The 18,914-nt window shown below is 37.6% G+C and overlaps 1 protein-coding gene across 1 annotated transcript in view; it reads right to left on the bottom strand.

Moving 5' to 3' along the window:
* Positions 1-18,914, bottom strand: part of lhfpl6 (LHFPL tetraspan subfamily member 6) — a 65,557-nt gene that overhangs the window by 11,972 nt on the left and 34,671 nt on the right. The window lies entirely within an intron of this gene.

Consider the following 18,914-nt stretch of genomic DNA (forward strand, 5'->3'; position numbering starts at 1 on the left):
ATGCCTGGAAAAAGCTCTTTCTGTCATACAGATGGAGAGTTTATTAAACTCTACAGGGACTTGAGGTAAAACTGAGTGCTTGGGTCAGTGCATGGGGTTAGGTTGCTAGCTTTAACTTAAAGTGATGTCAAGGTAGCTCTCAATCTACAAGTTACAAGGCAGGATCCTTTATTTTGGCTGTGGTCATTGGGTGTGGGGGCTTGCAGTGTTTGGGTGCTTTGGGTTTGTGAGGAGGCTTGCTGGGTTGTTTGCCCTCTGCCGCCTCATGGTGCTTACTGCTTCAGATTTATATCTGCCCCATGCTGTCGAGATTTGTAGGCTTGTCGAGATTAATTGTATGATAAATAAAATGAGCTCGATAAATCAAAATGTGGTCGATAGTTTCAAGGTGCAAGATTGATTGTGTGAACTCTCGCATCGGTTACTAGCCAGGCTCATGGAGTGGTACCACAGAGTGAAGTATGAAAGCCCCATGAGCAAGAGCAAGCCAGGAAATACTGGTTTAAAGTGAGGGAACACATCTGAATTCAAACCGAATGGCCGTGGTGAGCCACTTAACCCGCGGAGTCGGCATCTTGCATTTGTTGTAAAACAGAAGCAACTAAACATGGAAATACAACAAATATGTATCAACACTAAAATTGTAATCATCTGATTCAGATTTCCCAGCTTGGAAAAAATAAAAATAAACTACAACCAGCGGTAGACTGTCTTACTGACAGTCCACCGTCAATGGGGTGTATAAATGACAAACCAAACACAAAAAGTCCAGCCCAAAATTAATACCGTTTATTTAAACGATAAAAGATGCTGCCCTTTAATCCTATTATAAAACCAGCATTTCAAAAACTACTACAAATATTTGACACCCAGTAGTAGTAAATGTAAAAGTTTACACTTTTTATTAGTCCTAACTGGCACTAAACAGTCTGTTTTCCCAATCTAAGCCTAATGATTAATATATTTTGAAGGGCAAGTTTGTTTACAGCGACTTCATAATCCATTTTATTTGTTTTTCATTTATTTTTTGAGATATTTAAAATGTCTTCCAGTTCCAAATCTAAATTTTCTTCAGAAATTAGTTCCTTGATCTTTGAAAGAGTGTATTTGCATTGTTATGGCATTTTATACTATTTATTATTGCCCAGCAAAATTTGCTATAGTCACAGGTCTACATATTTGTTCTTCAAATTTGCTGACTTTTAGGGACTGCTCCCAGGCTTGGTTGAAGTGCCTTTGCTAAAGCCTCTATACTTTGACTTCAGACAACATCTGCCTTTATATCTGTGCGTAGATCAATAGAGGAGCATGTATCATTACATGAACAAACAAAAAAGCATAATCCAAATCAAAAAGCCAAATCAACAGAGAAGATTTTCACCAGACACAACCCAAGCCTGTATAGACAATCCAGGGAGATTGTGTAAAAAGGAATGGTCAAACATCTCTTTTTATATAGTCCAACTTTGTAAAAAGAAGTAATAGTCAGTATCAAAAATCATTTTGACACCAGGGTTTTTGTTTGAAACAATTCTTATCTTTATAGAGAATTGTTAAAAAACCAATTCTCCCCTGAAATGAAATGAAAGAAAAATGGGTGGTATTTTCAGATATTTTTATTATGAGACCATGCCAAGAAGAATTCATTTTAAAGCTTTTTACACATCTTTACCAGGGGGACCAATAAATGTAGCAAGCACTGTACACTTAGTTCCCTTGACTCACACTTTCTGAAAACTGCAACATGAAAGCAACAAGATTGAAACAACACTAAAGTCTTCATTTTACCACTTGCAAACCAGAGGTTACATTTAGAGTTAAAATTCTAATTTCCTTCTGCTACTAAGAACATCCTTAGAAATAAAGCATCATCTATATGAACAACCAGATTTTTTTGTGTAGTTAGCTTCTTCCACAAAAACACAGACTGGAAACCTCCCCTTTTCACAAACAACTTAACTTTGCTTCAAGCAAAAGGTCGTCTCATGATGAAATTGTTGCAAGACTTCACAAAGCTACCACGAGAATAGTTCAGGATAAATTCAACAGAGGGCTGTTTTATAGTCAACGCGGCTGCTCCATCACACTGTAGAAGAGGACGAGTTATAAAAACTGACAACACTGTACTCTTCCTGAAAGGTTTATGGTGACTCCAAAGAGCTAGTTTTCTTTAAAAAGCATCAATAACAACATCAGTTAAAAGTTTCATTTGCCTTCAGCTTTCTGGGAGTTTAAAAACGGATCCATCAACACATATCTTGGAGAACTGTTTACTTTGCACTATGTGTTTTGCCAATAATCAATTTTTTTTTGTGGCTTAGTTGCTATGGCAGCCAGCTGATACTTGATGGAGTTCAGTGGAGGAGGTGAGGATGAAGAGGAAAGGGTCAGAATGAGTGTACCATGCAGAATATAAAAGGGCAGGCCAGCTTATTCACAGATTGAGTTTCAATTGATCTATGCTCAGTCATTATCAGGCTCACTATCACAGGCCTAATGGCTCCTATGAAAGACTCATGTATGGACTGTGGAAGAAAGAGAGTTAGGTTGAATAGACTTAACCTGATACAATCAGCTGCACATATCCAACATTCAGTTCATGAGTTCTGCTCTAATATAGCAATCTTTATTCTTGCCTCAGATTTCATCATCATAGTCGAGTTGAGTTTTGAAAGGGAGGTTTGAATGCTTTAAAAAGCACACAGAGAACAGTCTTATTCTTCCAGGGCTGCGCTCTTTTTTTTCTGTCAAAGCTTTTTACCTGAATGAAAAACTAACCCCTTTTCATATCCCCTCACATTCTCTGATTTGCAGAGTTGCGATGCCTTTTGTCCGGCCCTCCTGCTCTCTTCGTTGAGACCCCAGGAATTTCTTTACCCTCCTTCATACTGAGACAATGCCATTCAAGGTTATCATTCAAGAGGCCAAAGAGGGCAAGGGGGAGAAAAGGCGTCTGTTAAAGCTGGGGAGACTTTTGGTGGCCAGGGAATTGGGGTTGGGGAAGGGCTTGAGTAACCCGGATTATTGTAAGACATTCCCTTTAGGGTATGCGGGATTAAGTAAGGAAATCTGAGAGCAACTTCAAACGGCAAAATTACAGACCTGAAAAAACCAAAATAACTTTCACTCTAATATATCATTTGCTCAGACTTTATTTCATTTTTTTCTTTATGACAGCTAGTGATTTAAAAGTCCCTGAAAAACTGCACATTCAGATCAGTTTGAGTAGATATTGTTAGTATATCAATGTCAGACTAACATTATCCTGTCTCTTGAAAACAGAAGACAGGAGACATTTTAAATTAAATACTGCATTGAAAACTTTTCCTATGTCACTCACATGAAGCTTTCAGAAGTTATTTGACTTGCATGTTTAAAAATGTATTAAAATGGACTAAAAATGTTTAGTCCATTTCCGTCCGATTTTCCAATTGTCCGACAACCTTTGCAATCGGGCTGAGTATTGGTCTAATTGTGGTGCATTGTGCACTTGGGATAACAAGAAGTGATTAACACCTCACAACTAGCTCTTCATTAGCATTCGTATGGTGGAACGTAAATCAAACCCCTTTGAAATTCTGGTGCTGAACTTTAGAAGCAGTGCCACAAGCCAAAATTATCTGAAATTCTCACAAGTCACTCACTGCAATGCTTTACAAGGAAGTATACGAGTAACTTTGCCTACTATGATTAAGTGCCACAAGCAATGTAATATGTTATAATTATGCCTAGATGTTGCCTGCTTGAAAGTGGACATGCGAGTAAAAAAGACAGGCAGAAATTTGAATATTTGAAATTATGATCTCAAAGGAATATGGAACATTCTCTTCTTGTCAGATTTAAAGCGACGTGTCGCAAACACTTGTACTGTACAAACCGCCGTTGAGTCCGAACACTGGGTTGTGCAGTGTGAGAACATGATTTGTGGGTTATAAATTATTGAACCCTGCATTGTGGTTGTAGAGTTTGAGCTGTAGTTGAATGCAACAACTGAAAATATGTCAGTGTAAGCACAGCCTAAGGAACCCTCTCGGCATGTTGAGGCCTGTCCGCTCCCTCACTTGAAACCCAAGGCACACATCAACATGTTCAGCATGCACACCTACATTTCTTATCATGTTTCAATTCTCTCTGTTGCCTGACTTGCATCAACACAGTCACTTTCAGAAGGGCTTTAAGCCATGTGGCCACTGCTTCCAGGGAAACATGAAGAGCTTGTCTTTTTCTCTCTTTGAGCGAGATGGGTATCTGGAGTTTTGTTTGAATAAAGGAGAAAGAGATGGTGGTTTGAGTGGGTGGGAGCAAAAGAGGGAAGGATTTATTTAAAGTATGACAAGAATGTGTGATAAGTAATGTGCACAGCAAATCATTTAGCTGCATTATGCTACCAATGACAAGGACTAAGTGTCATTTAGCCAATAGTCTAGGCATTGATGTTGTATCAATACTTATTGATTTATAAATCTATAATACTTTACTTCACAGCTGCTGCACATCACTGAAAAAGAAAATTACCTCAAAGAACATCCACTTTTCTTTGTTCTTAAGTTGATTTTTAAACTCAAATGAAAATAGAGGAAACAATATTTGACCAAGGCACCAACCTCAGAGCTCTGACACAAACAGCCTCCGACAGATCACGAGGACGGCTGCAATTGTCTCTAGGAAGCAAATCATCCCTCTGCCACCAAAAGGTCAAACTGATGAGTCAGACAGTGAAATATTTGGGCATATTAATATGAAATCCTCTTTTTCAGCTACAATATTACAAAAAATAACTGAATTTCATGAACTTCCAGCTAAAACTGCTGTGAACATAAACACTTAGGAAGAGCATTTTTACTTTTTACAATCCTACTACCATCATACTTGGGAGGAGTTTGGTTTTGTTTGACACTTTGGGTTTAGGTTTTGTGCTATTTTTGATTCATGTTGTACTTTAATTGCATTTTTAATTATTATTATTTTAAAATATAAACTTAAAGTAAAACACAAAAAAACAACCGAGAATACGAAGTGGTGCAGCTTGGAATAAACTGTATATTCTGATAACCGGTTCTCTAAAACACTGTTCAAGATTTGTGAAGCATTAATGCTAAAATATGCAACTAAATTATTTACATTTGTCATGAAGATTTCAGCTCAGTATATAGTGATGTTACTTCTTTCACAAAAATCAAAAGAAAACACAAAAGTGTACAGAATAAGCCAATGTAGTCAGTCTAAAATTACCTACCTATGCAATAACAATTAATCCGACAGCATACTTAACACAGTGTGTGATAAATACACAGCTGTGTGTATTTGCCAAGGGTCAAAAAAGTTGACACTTGGCACAAAATACATTTTACACGAATGTTGAGTGCAAATGAGCCTTATGTGGCTGTAAAAAATTCTTTTTTTTTCATTTTCACCTTATGGTTGAAAAGGGACGTGTTTTGTGTCCGACATTGTTTTTCAGGTTAGTTATTTAAAAATAAAACAAATTTAACTAAGACTTTTCCAAAGAACAAATTACACCTTATGCTAAGACACTTGCAGGTTTTCTGCAATCTTCCCTAAGTGCCAACATACTTGCATGGCTGTGACATTACTGCTTGTTTGCTTTGATGTACAAATGAAAATCTGAACAGCGCAGCATTTTTTTTAAGGTGAACAGCTAACCTGTCAAATGAAGTAATGAGATTATGATTATAGCTGTCATTTATCTTGCTGTCTATCTGTTAACTGTTATCCTTGCACCCAAAATCTCGTGAAAAGCATTAAAGTATGAGCATGCTGTTATAACAGTTGCTTTTAAAGAGGAGCCTCTTACTATCAAAAGTACTTGAATGTTAAACACGTGAAGTTTTTTGAAATAAGCTGCTTTTATTCTGTCTCATGTGGATATTTTTCAGATCAAAAGAATCAAATGAATTCCAAAATTATGCCCAGTGTGTGTTCACCTCATGCCTTTCAACTGTAACACTTTTGTTTCTTTTTTCTTGTTCACCCATCAGTCACCAGTCGTGGCCCCAGGGCGGAGCGAGCTGTTTGTTTCATTGATCTCAGTTCAGTGCTATTGCTACAGGCATTTGGGTAAAAGCTGGTCTTATCTAATCACACTATTCATTTGTCACAGCTCTTGCCTAAAACCAGCAATTAATAAACACACCAATTACAAGAGCAAAATTAACTCCTGCCTCATTAAGCAGTGGTCAAAACAGAATTAAAGGTCTACAGCTAAGGAGCACAAAGCACTGAAGGGATCTCACACAAATTGAAAACGGATTGCTCTAAGTGTGAAGGAAGTCATTTAATGGAGAACATTTTCTAACAAGGTAGGAAACAGAAGGTTTTTTTTACTTAAGGGCATAGATTTTTTTTTCTGTTTTTTTCACCCTTTCCAAGAACACCTGGTCTCATCTGATCTCATATTGCAAATTGAACATTCTTTTTCCTCCTTAGGAGACGTCAAATCAAAACCTGAGAAAGGTTCAGCAGCATCTAAGAAAAGATCCTCTCATTACTTCTACTAAAATGCAAAACATACCTCTTTAATGATGTATAAAGGAGAATCAGAGGCATTAAAATAGTGAGAATGTTTGATTTAAAGTCTGTTTTTGCCACTGACTGCAACTACACTCTGTGCATTTTATATTCCTATTTCATTTTTCACGGTAAATAATGAATTTCAAAAACAAATTGCTGCTCAAGTTTTAATTTAAAGTGGACTCACATATACATGGAGGTTGAGGACCACAACTGCCTGCATAGTTGAAGCCTGCAATGACTCAAGACCCCCTCTGAGAATGTTTATAGCAGCATAATGTTATAGTTCAGACACCACTTATGCTTAACATACATTAATATATAGGAGGAACCAAATTAACACTACAACGGACGCTAACATAATTATTTATGCCTGTTGCAAAAAGCAGTTAATCAATTAATTACATGATAAATAAAATGAAATTGATCATTTCAATTTTGATGATTTTTTAAGGTTTAAGGTTTTTAGCTGTGTTTGAGATCCTAGTCCAGTTGTCCACCATGTGACTGTCATTAATCTGAAAATGCTAAAACAAGCTGCACAGTAAAGCCTGTTTAGTATCAACAGTCATTGAGTGGGAAGCTCTACTTCTACTGACATCTTCACGGTAAACTTATTTTGCAGCTGCCTACATGGACAAGCCAAATGCCTTCAGGGGAAAAGTGTCATGGCTGTCAGTGTTACTGGTGCATTAGTCAAGGCTAGCAGAATAATCAAGTAGGACTAAGTCCAAGTTTCTTAACTGGACCTCAGTTCAACAGGAAGATTGTTGAAATTTGGACACAGTTAGGTGTTCCACAAGGACAATCAAACTAAACAAGTATCAAAACGATTTTAGAAATTGATAAAAGATGATAATATTTCTCTTCCAATCTCAGCTTTGTTAATAATGGGTAAATAATTCCTAAGAGATCCATTCAATTGAAAATTTATTTCTGAAGGGTGTTCAAGCATCCAGCTAGGGTTATGCAAGAAGCTTGTTGATGGCTAGAAAAAGAGTGTGGTTTCTAAAACATGATATGAAATCTTAAACCAGATTTTAGTGGGTGTGTATTTACATATTCAAGCTTTTTGGACCATTAGATTCAGACTTGTGCACCCATTTTTTTGACAAAGTTGTATGATCCTTCCCTAAAAGATGCCGATTTAACTACATCTTTAAAGCCCCACACTTAACACAACATTTGTGCCCATGATGACTGCAAGCAAACGCTACGAAAACTGACACTGACATGTATACCAGACTGAAATGAAATTCAAAAATGTGACAAGGATTCTCTCCATGAGGGAAGAGAGTGGAGTGAAGAGAAGTTGAGATGCAAACAACAAAGCCAAAGGGTATGAAAATCCTCCTCAGGGTAGGATCCACATTATAGGGTCCTGGAAGTGAGCTGTTCTAACTGGGTCATGTCTGATATGTTGAGCTGCAACCTCCTCCCACTGACACAGCCTGATCGAGAAGCATGGCAGTTGGGTAAATATACCTAAAGCAAAGCATTCCACTCTTAATTACTCTTTATAATGATCTGTAAGCATGCTAATGCCAGGCCTTCTGGGGAGAGGCATATCAAAAGATGCTGAAGTCAACAGTGTAATATTCATGGTAATCACATCCAAATATGCAATGAATGTTTTAGTATCCACCACGCATTACCGCCAGACTTCAAAATGCCTTTCTGACAGTACTGGGGCTCATCGTGTGAGCAGCTTCATACCACAAACACAAAGAGCCTTCTTTCAAAAGACAATGCAACGCTTCAGGGATCGAGCAAAAATTGACTCCCACTGGCAAGTGGACTAAGTACTTCACAGCCTGTGTTTAAAGTCCCACCCTGCTGATTTCATGCCTGCTTCTGGGGGACACACACCAACCAGGCTTAATAACCCCAGGGGGAATCGAGCTAAATTGTGCTTAAGCAACTTTACCCTCCTCCCAAAAATCGAACATTCACTAAACTATCAGGTCACTCAGACAGCCTGGATTTTAATGTCTGGGTGTGATATGAAAACCATTCTGGAACAGTAGAGATCTCAACAGGTCATGAGCCAACTCTAAAGTCTCTGAATAATGCTGAAAGCATTTCCATGATTTTAAATAAACTGCTTAGAAAAACGATTTAAACTGCTCTGACTTTTCCACATTTTGTCATATTACAATAAACTTTAATGTATTTTGGGGGGATCTTATGTTATAGACCAACAGAAACTTTAGCAAATTGATAATTTTCTTTAAAAAAGAGCAAACAAAATTTAATCAAAAAATGCTAGAGCCTGCAGTAAACTAGAGATGGACTCAGTCAGTTGTGGATGTAACTGCAATGGTATGTGGGTAAGCACAAAGTGTAAGCACAAATTAATGTTATTTTTCAGATTTTTCTTTACAGAATATATATATTTTTTTAAAACGTGCTTTTCCTTCTAATTCATAATAATACACAACACTGTATGATCTTATAATCCAAAATAAATGCATTCAAAATTGTGGCTAGAATGAGGCAAAATATAAAAAAGTTTCTTTGTTTATATAATTTTTGAATTGTACCCAGTAGAGCTAAAGCATTAAAACCTATTTAACATTATGTTTAATGCTGAATAAGTTCTAACAAAACAATTTTATTCACTTTCTTTTGACAGCTATGTCTGCTTTTCTGATCCAAAGATGCTCCTTAGTTTGTGACGTTGTTTTCTTTTTCTTTTTTTTTGTCACGCCCTTTTTGATCTGTACAGGAAAAAATAACCTTTTATGAGTTATCTCTTTTGCATTGACAGAAAGAGGTTATGCAGAAGCTCAAGTAGCTCCTCTTTCATTACACGCTCTTATCGTGACATTTGAGAGTCCCTAAGAATAAAAGAGAATGGCAGAAATAAGAACATAATATATAACATGTCAAATCATCTGAGAGCAGAACAATAGGGCAACAGGAGAGGGAGACGGAGATCAGGGTGTGCAGGGCATTTTGTATGGTATTGAATTGGAATAGCGATCCTATAATAATATCATAATATCTGGTTTATCCTGTCCGCTCAAGGATAAAAGTTATTTCTGCTTCAGTGACTCCACAGATTGAAAATAAACAGATGTCAAGAAAGGCTACCAGTTCTACTTCATATGCTTTGCGATTATTATTCTGTTTATGTAGCCATGCGGGGAGGTAAAGTGAAGGAAGAAAATGTTACAGAAGAAACTATAGCCTGCTGGCGATGGCTTACAGACAAAGTGTTTGCCCTCTTACAGATTTTTCTGTTTAGATGTTTTCAGTCACACTTAAATGCTTTAGGTTATATAAATCCTTCCTTGTGAAACAACAATTGCCCCCTAAACCCAAACACTGGTTTAACCACCCTTAGCAGGCAGCAAAAGCTGTCACCGAGTCTTTTAAATACTTGATAAAAAGCATTATGCAAAATAAACTTTAAGGTTTTTATCATGTTACAATGTCATTCCCTCATCAAAAGCATACCCAGACTATTGCTTGGACTCATTTATACAAATTTGAGAAATTCTTGAATCTCCTCTATGAAGCATTTGGGGGTGCTTTAATGCACACTTATACAAAACTCAGTCATTTTACCCAAAACTTTGCCTTGGAGCTGCAGCCTCCAGCAGAGCTTCTGCCTCACAGAGCATCCCTCCTCACCCTACAACTCCCCCCACACAGCTCCAACAGACTAGCGGCAGTAGCAATAAGCAAACATCTGGTAAACTGAGCTTGTCATAAGGAGAAGTGATGTTGTGATGACATGCTGAAGAGGGATTGTACGAAAAGGTAGGTTCTTAAAGAGACACAGGCCAATTTCTAGGCGTCAAATACAGCTATGAAGAGAAGTCAATTTTTTTCTAAGTTGTTATTAATATTTGCAGCATTTTCATTGCGGTATAAGTTACCACTATGTGTCTGGAAAATGCATAGTACAGTCCGTTTAATTTAATTTCCAGAAATAAAGTGTATTATGCATTTTAGCAATATTTCATTCTTATTTAAGTCTAAACTTGGGCTAGGACACTCCAAAATCTTAATTTTTTTTTTTTTTTGTCATTCAAACGTGAGAAGGCTCTTTATTCTCCAGTGGTTTAGGCATTGTAACACATCCTTGATTTCCATTTTTACCAAGATTATTTCCTGTCGGTCAAATGCTCACTTTAAACAAGGCAACTAAGACCTGCAGTGTTTTTGAAGGTTTTCTGGGTTCTTTTGTGACTTCCTGGAGAATCAACGATATGCCATTTTGGAGTAATTTTGGTAGGTCTGTTAGTCCTGGATGGTGCACCACAGTTCAATATTTTCTCTGTCTGAGCATAATGACTCACTGTATTTCACTGCAGACCCAAAAGCTTAGGAAGGACTTTTTAGCCCTTCAAAGACCAATAGAATTAATTTACTTTGCTTTTCATCTGTTCTTCAATGTCCTTAAATGTGTCACTTTATAATCTTATCTTAGCTTTGCATACTTTGTGTTGTCAGACAAGTTCTACTGAACTAGATGGAGTTAATCACCATTAATTAAAAACTTAATAGGGGGGCAATTACATTTTCATATAGGATCAGATTCATTTTAATAACAGTTTGTTACTTAATAAATGAAATAATTGTTTGAAAACTGAATTTTTAAAGTTTATTTATGTAGGTAATCTTTGATGTTAAAACCTGAATGTGACAAACAAAACTAAAAGCTCAGGAAAGCTGTAGAAATCCTTCTACATGGCTCTACATCTTCTTGACTGAGCTTTTAAGAAATCTTATATACAATAATAAAATCGACAAAAGAATAAATCAAGACATTTCATTATTACTTGTTTGCTTTGCTTTGGGGATCAAAAATGTCTTGTGATACAACCTGATGACGTGTATAGACCCTGCAGGGCTTTTTTCTCAATGAAGTGTTGTTTTCTCCGAGCCAAACATGATGTCTTTATTCTTGCTTTAAAATGTTTCTCCATATGAGTGTTTATGCAAACTGAAACTATAACATTTATGGAAATCAGGCTAGCTCGATGAGAACACTCAAGTTGAGTACTTGCAGGTGGTGTACTGATGGAGCAGTTTCAGTGAGCCATTACAGAAAATGCAGAAAACACACCCGCGACTATGCGAAATGAATCCACTGTTTTTCTTCTTAATGCTCCTTTGTCTGCTATAGGAAAATGTGACTAGTTATGATGTAAAGCTCAGTAAACAAATGAAGTGTTCTTCAGTGTGATGTTTTTTAATGAATCTGAAACTTTTAATGGGAATGAGTTCTGGACAAGTTTTCCGTTTTTTCATTTCGCTTTGCACAATAGAGGCCAAAACACCTTTCCTCCCACACAAACACATGGATTCAATCATGCAGAAGGCTTTCATGCCTTACGAGGCACCTTATCACATGATCCAGAGTTTAGAGCACAGCCAGAAGAATGAAGAGAATCGATATTTTTCAAAGCCCCTTTTAGATTCTATTTCTAAGAAATGTTCTAAAGTAAAAAAGAAAAAATGAAAACATTTAAGATTTGAGAGCAGTCCAACTTTCTACTGCTAGGCTTAATCAACATGGCAGTGAAAGTCAGGAAAGTTTTTACTATGACATTATTCAGATTTTGTTTTATCTGTTATTTTGTTCAGTCTTTCATAGAATATTTCATTTACTTAAAAGAATAAATAAATTCATTACACACTTGTGTTTGTTTCTGTTATTTAAAAAGGTCTAAATATTAGAACATTACTTAAATCACTTTATTGAGCCTTAAAGCAGAATGGTAATGCAAACTTCAGGCAGAAAGAGCCTCTTGCTCCAGGGCAATAGTGCTACCAACTGCATCAATGTGCAACCCAGCTGGAAACACATTTTGTAGAAGATATATAACTTTGAAAACAAATTTAAAACTGACAATCTTACAGAACCTATCTGAGGATCACTTGCTCAGGCTTATTTGGTGAACAATAAAAGCCTTGAAAATAAATAAAATTTGTGATTCTGCTGAATTTTATCCAGTTAACATCCAATAACCAGGTGACTTCCAATCTTATTAAAACAGAACAGACTATTTCAGAGGTGCAGATGGATTTGACAGAACCTTTTTGATATAGTCATCATGTATGTAATTTGTGACCTGGTGTGATTGACAATCTCCAGTTTGTTTCTACGGAAACCAACTCCCTAAACAGAAAGATTAGTGATGACATGCTAATTTTTTAGCAATTTCCTGACAGACTAATTCTGTTGTCTACTATTTAAGTGGTTTTATTTGCAACTTCCTCGAGATGCTGTGCTAAAAAGCATTACTCTATGGCAATTATATGCTAGAAAGTGTTTTGCTGAAAAACTACCACTTTTAGTTACTCTAAATCAGTGGAAGTGGTTTCTGTTAAGAAAGAAATCAGAAATTAGCTTGAAAATAGCTTGAAAATCACACATTATAGCCAAGGGTACATCTTTAGGGGTCAGCATTTTTTAAACATTATTCCTGTATCCCCTTTAATGAGACGTTTGGCAGCGAAGGAGTAAATTACAACCATGTCTCACATTAAGATTAAAATTATCTGCGATCTTCCTCAATTATACAAGTTACGCCCCAAGTTTGACTTATATTACAGAGGCAACAGAGCTTTATAAAGTCTCATTATAAACTTCCATCAGTATTCATGAACATGTGCGTCTCTCCCTATAGCTTAAAGTGAGAGATAAAATATGGGTTTGCTACACTGATGATGTGTTTGAGATCAGCTTTATGGGATAAACTGTGCAATTTCACACTGAAATTAACTTTTTCGTTATTATAGAACTCTGGCAGATGAGGCAGAAGAGCTGTCTGTAATGTCCACAAAGATTGTTGTTCACTGTTGAATGAAGTCATTCATAAAACCTCCTCCTGATTGAATCAATTTGAGTGCTGATTGCTCCATGACTGAACCGCCCAAGATCACCCCACCCCGCATATCCCAACTGCAGACTTTCAGGCATGATTATTTTTTTTTTTTTCATCCGCCGTGAATGTTGATTACTACACCTCAGTTATGGCAGTCTCACAGCCACTAAATAGCCTGCCAAGGACTGTCGAGAATGTACCGCTAGAGATTTCAGGGCTGGTCTGTGTGATTGATTGAGCCATAAAGTGTTTGTCCATGGGGCTAACAGGACTTGGATAAAAGATTAGAAGTCTGGTGAGTGTTGATTAATGCTACAGGATATAGAACTCTGGTCAGTGATGCTGAGAGACTTATATTAACAGGGTCTCGGCAGCAAAATACGTCCAAGCTCAATTGAAGAGGTTTGAAGTCAGAGAGAACACAACAATTGCAGGGTATCCCTGAGACGAAAGCTAAATCAAAAACAGAGCTGTCACAAGGTCATAATGAAACAAACATGTGAAGTAGGACAGCAGGGAATAAACCAAGCGTAGAGAAGCGAATGGCAACAGTCTGTTTTTCACCACACAGTGTCACAATTTTTCACATTATAGCCACAAATGTGGCTATAATGTCTGTGTATTAAATTGGGATTAAATATGCGCAGATAAGAAAAAATATCTATGGTTTTTCTTTTGTTTTATAAATATGAATCAAAAACGTGTCTTATGAATTTATGATTGCTTTGACATGACTAAATAAAATTCGTGACATCTATCTGTCTGTCTATCTAGAGCAGTGTTTCCCAACCCTGGTCCTCAAGGCACACTGTCCTACATGTTTTAGAGGTTTCCCTGCTTTAATGTGCCCAATTCAACTGATTGCATTTCAACAAACGCCTGTTAATCAGTCATCAATTGAAATCAGCTGGACTGAAGCAAGGAAATACCTAAAACATGCAGGGCAGTGTGCCTTCAAGACCAGGGTTGGGAAACACTGATCTAGAGGTTTGTTAGTCAGTTTCTTAGATGGCACGGGTAATAAACAGTATCAAGAAGACAGAGGAAAGAACAAAGAAACAGTAGGTAGCTCAAAGATAAAGCTTCAAGTTCCTTTCAACTTGTGGAGAAGTTCAAAGAAAGCTCAGGTTATAAAACAAAATCCAGAGCTTTGAACATCTCACTCAGTTCAGTACATCATTTGTAACAGGAGAAACTACACATACACAAAGACCGGGCTCAATGCCTGCACTGATAAGGAGAGCATTAATCAGAGAAGCAGCCAGAAGGACAACGAGGAGCTGCAGAGATCCACTGCTCAGATAGGACAGTCTGTTGGCATGAACGCAGCCAAAGAAATCTTCAAAGTGTCATTTGTCAAATGCCATGTAGGGACACAGCAAATATGAGAGAGGGTGCACTGGTTACATGAGAACTAACTTGAACTTTTTGACCTACTTATAAAACATCATGTGTAGCAGAGCTGTAACTCTCTAAAAAACCAATCCACAGTGTGAAAGTTGATGGAGGTGGGATCACGCTGGGATGCATTACTTCAGTATTTAACTAGAAATTTCACATCCCATCAGAGTTGATGGGAAGAGGGATCAAGTTAAATACAGGGCAATCATGGAAGAAAACCTCATAGAAGCTGCAAAAGACTTGCGATGTAGTAAAGGTTTGCCTTCCAGCACAACAAAACTAAACACACAGCCAGAGTCAAAGCCTAGACTGATTAGGAATATGTTGCTAGATTTGAAAACTGTTGCTCACGGGCCCTACCAAGTCAATCTGACTACGCTGAGCAATTTTACCAAAAAGAAAGGGGAAAAGAAAATTTCCAAATTATCCCAAAGGACCTGCAGCTTTGCTTTTCAAGGTGGTGGTGATCTTATTGAGTCAGGGCGGTTGAATACATTTGCATGTCACAGTTTTATATTGTGAAATAATTTTAAAACAATTTCATTATTTTACCTTCAGTTCTATGTACCACAATGTGTTGATCTCTCACATAGAATCGAAATAAAACATCAACGTAAGTTTATGGTGGTATCATCAAGAATTGTGAAAATATATATTTTTTCTTGTACAATGCATGTTTTTATCTTGATATTGAAAATCTAATGAAAATCTAATGGGGAAAATATACATTTCTCTGCATATTTATACAGAACCCTGTCTGTGTCAAGCAAGGCCCCACCCCCTGGACTTAGGCTGCCTGATTAGTATTCTGTGAATTCATTTAGACACAATCGCTGATGTCTGGGAACATGGGAGTTTTTGATGGAGAGGAGGTGGAGTTCAGCCCCCCAGCATAAGTCTCTATAAAGAAGGGGGAAAAAAACACCCCTTCCCCCAAACCTGAAGGTCACCCTGTCCTTACTCTGCTACTGATCTGATGATTAGACACACAGCAGTTTGGGGGATAAAGGCGGGGTTCTGTGTTAGAAACACATTCATCCATGTTGTGCTGCCAGTGGCGAGCATGATTCTGAACATGGTCAACTTCTAAGGGCAATCACTCAAAATTCATCACCCAGGAGTTATCGCTTTTCTTTCTTTTTTTTTTTTTGATGCACAAATGAGATTATTTCTTCCTGCAGAGAATCCGTCACTCACATTTCTCTAACAATTAAAATCAATGTTGTGATGAACAATGGGAGGACACACAAAAGGAGGACACCAGGTGAACTATTTCAGCCGCTCAAGCGTTTTATACATTTGGGAGGGCGAGAAGAGAGAGGGTTGTTGGGAGCTTTGGATGCATCCCAGCAACTTGGTGATGAATCATTCCTCAGGGAGGCACTCATACATTTCAGCCAGATTAATAAAAAAACACCAAAAAACCTGTCCCGCATGAGAGCTTTGCAATAATAAATCACAGGCATGCAGCCACGCTGCAAGAATCCAGTAAAGTTTTGCTTGGCTCTCCCCTCGCTGCTGGACTGTCAGTCTTGTGTGTGTCCCTCCTTTCCCCTGCTGTTATCACTTTGATATACTGCATCTCTTTTTCATTACCTCCCTATCTTTGGGAATAAATTCAAATTATAGGAGAATTATCAAAGAGAAGCTCAAACACTTCTCGGTATTGCTTTTATACGCCTTTTTGTCTTGTACATCAAGTTTATATTCTTAGGTTTATGGCTGCAATAAATGGTTGAAAACCTACGGAAATCTCAATACCTTTTCCATTAAGATAATTACTATAAAATATAACAAGAGAGAAAGAGAATTCTGTGTCATATCTTTTTTGTTATCACTACAGGGAAGAAGTTCTTTGATCCTCTGTCTCTCACTCACCGAGAAGAGGGAAAAACGCAGCCAGGACATGGGAGCTGGACAATTTCCATAAAGGGAAAATTAGCTGAACAGAAGAGGAAAAAAAGAAGTGAGAACCCCCAGCAGCAGACGCATCCCTGACAGGAAAGTAAGCTACTGAAGCAAGTGTCAAGCAAAATAAATTGTCAAAGTGTTTTGACAAACCTTGTGGTGTCTGAATTTGTTATGACAAGAGTGAAAATTAAGTTACCGCACACAGAGGATGCCAAATAGTGATCACAGGCATCAAAGTAATGCTGACTTCATCAGTAGAGCCAAAGTGTGTGAAGGAGCGAGCTTATGTGTGAGAATCAATTCATAAATGTGGCCCTCTTTGTTCAGTGCATGCTTGAAATTCCTTTCTGTATCTTGCACAGTTTTTGTCATGGAGCCAAATCTAAAAAAGGTTTCCTCTCAGAGAGCAGCAGAGCATTTTGTCTCCAAAGGTCCCTTTCCTACTTTTGCCTTCAAAGCCGAGGAAGGGTAGATGCATCAACTGAACAGCTCTACAGAGCCCTACCTAGGCAGAGCACTTTCATTTAGGAAGAAGGCTGCACTTCAAAGGTAAACCTATGGGGTCGAGAGGGAATAGAAGGAATAAAGAAGATCCTTTGCTGGGTAAGAAAGTATTCTGAGACTGACTCAAGCTGATCCATTAAGAACGATGGCAAACAGAAAAAAGACAGCTGCAGCCACTCAAGTTCAGGTGTGAAAAACTAGATTTAAAATGTATTTAAATTGGTCTTATGATCTTTACTTTTAGTTTTACTGTATCCTGCAAAAAGTACTAAGAAGAAACATTTGAACCCACAAACCTCAAGGTAGAACAAGCTTCAAAGTACAGTAAATAATCACAATTATCAACCAATCGCAACCATGAGTACTTTGTTGAATTACTCCTTTTGCTGAAGATTCATGTCTTTTGTGCTATGTCTATTCCTGTTTTGCACATTTAGCTTCAGCAATGCCATTCTTTTTGCAACCTGAATTGTGGATCTCTGCAGCTCTTCCAGATCTTCCATAAATCTCTTCGCTGCTTCTCTAGTCTCTGCTCTCTTTGCCAGTCTTTCAGTTAGGTAGACAGCCATGTTTTGGTAAGTTTGCAGTTCCATTTTTAGACTGAACATTGTTCCATGAAGCATTTATTAGCTTGGGATATTGTTTTAATTTTTTAAGGAACAGATCCTTTAAAATCTTTGAAAAAATATAAAGACAAACCACAAAAAAAGCAGAAGGTGAGATGTAACTATTATACAAAGTCTATCATGGTTGATTTGTGACATGTATTTGAGCAAAGACTGCAACAAAGAAAGCTGTGTGTTCCTACAACTGTGACTAAGACGAGGGGCATATTGCTAAGGTTTAAAGGTAGCCATTACTGCTGAGAGTTGCAGCAATGGGATTAGAGGTACCCGGAGGGCACAGATGGCACTGAAATCCTTTGAGTCGTTATGAAAAGGTCACTCATAACACAGGAGAGCCACCCACCCACACCTACTCGACCACCCACTGCCTGCTACCAACGGACTCTTGAGGCTAGCTCTTAGATGCCTCTACAGTCTTCTCAACAATGCTCCAAAGTAAGTCTTTAAAAGAGTCAGAAAAGATATGGATTTAAAATGGTAAATGACAGTAGCTTGAGCCTGCAGTGTCAAAGACAAACACTGAATTCACTGAGAAGTGCCTTAGAGGAAAGAGATTTGATCAGATAGCTGAACAAAAAAGGAAGCAAAGACATCAGCATAAAAGACACTGGTTCTGAAAGAGCAAAGAAATCTACTTTTGGGAACCTATTAACTTAACTTGAAGGGCAGGTTTGACCTTTTCCCATCTCATTTATGCTTTAATTTTTCTCCATTACACTGCAAGAAATTATATTGCATTTGCTGGGTTACGTATCTACAAAAAGGAGACTACCCTGTCCCTACTGTTTTGTTTTGATATACTGCTGCGCATGTTTATTTCCTGCTACCATACGGATGCCTCCTCCCTGGGCATGGGTTCCTCCAGCAACACCATATGGCAAGGCCAACGAGGCAGGCAGTGCTCTGAAAGGCAAGCTCTATGTCTTAGTTGTTTTCTTCAGGGAATCTATTGTCATTTCCAGGTAATACGATATCAATCCAAAATACAAGTAAAACCATTTCATGTGTGAGCTACTAATAAAAATGATACAATTCTATGTAGAAACACCGAACAACAGCTGGTGACCCTATTCAACTTCTAAAAACCTGGTGTATT

Source organism: Xiphophorus maculatus, chromosome 18 (genome assembly GCF_002775205.1).
Source record: "Xiphophorus maculatus strain JP 163 A chromosome 18, X_maculatus-5.0-male, whole genome shotgun sequence".
Taxonomy (NCBI): domain Eukaryota; kingdom Metazoa; phylum Chordata; class Actinopteri; order Cyprinodontiformes; family Poeciliidae; genus Xiphophorus; species Xiphophorus maculatus.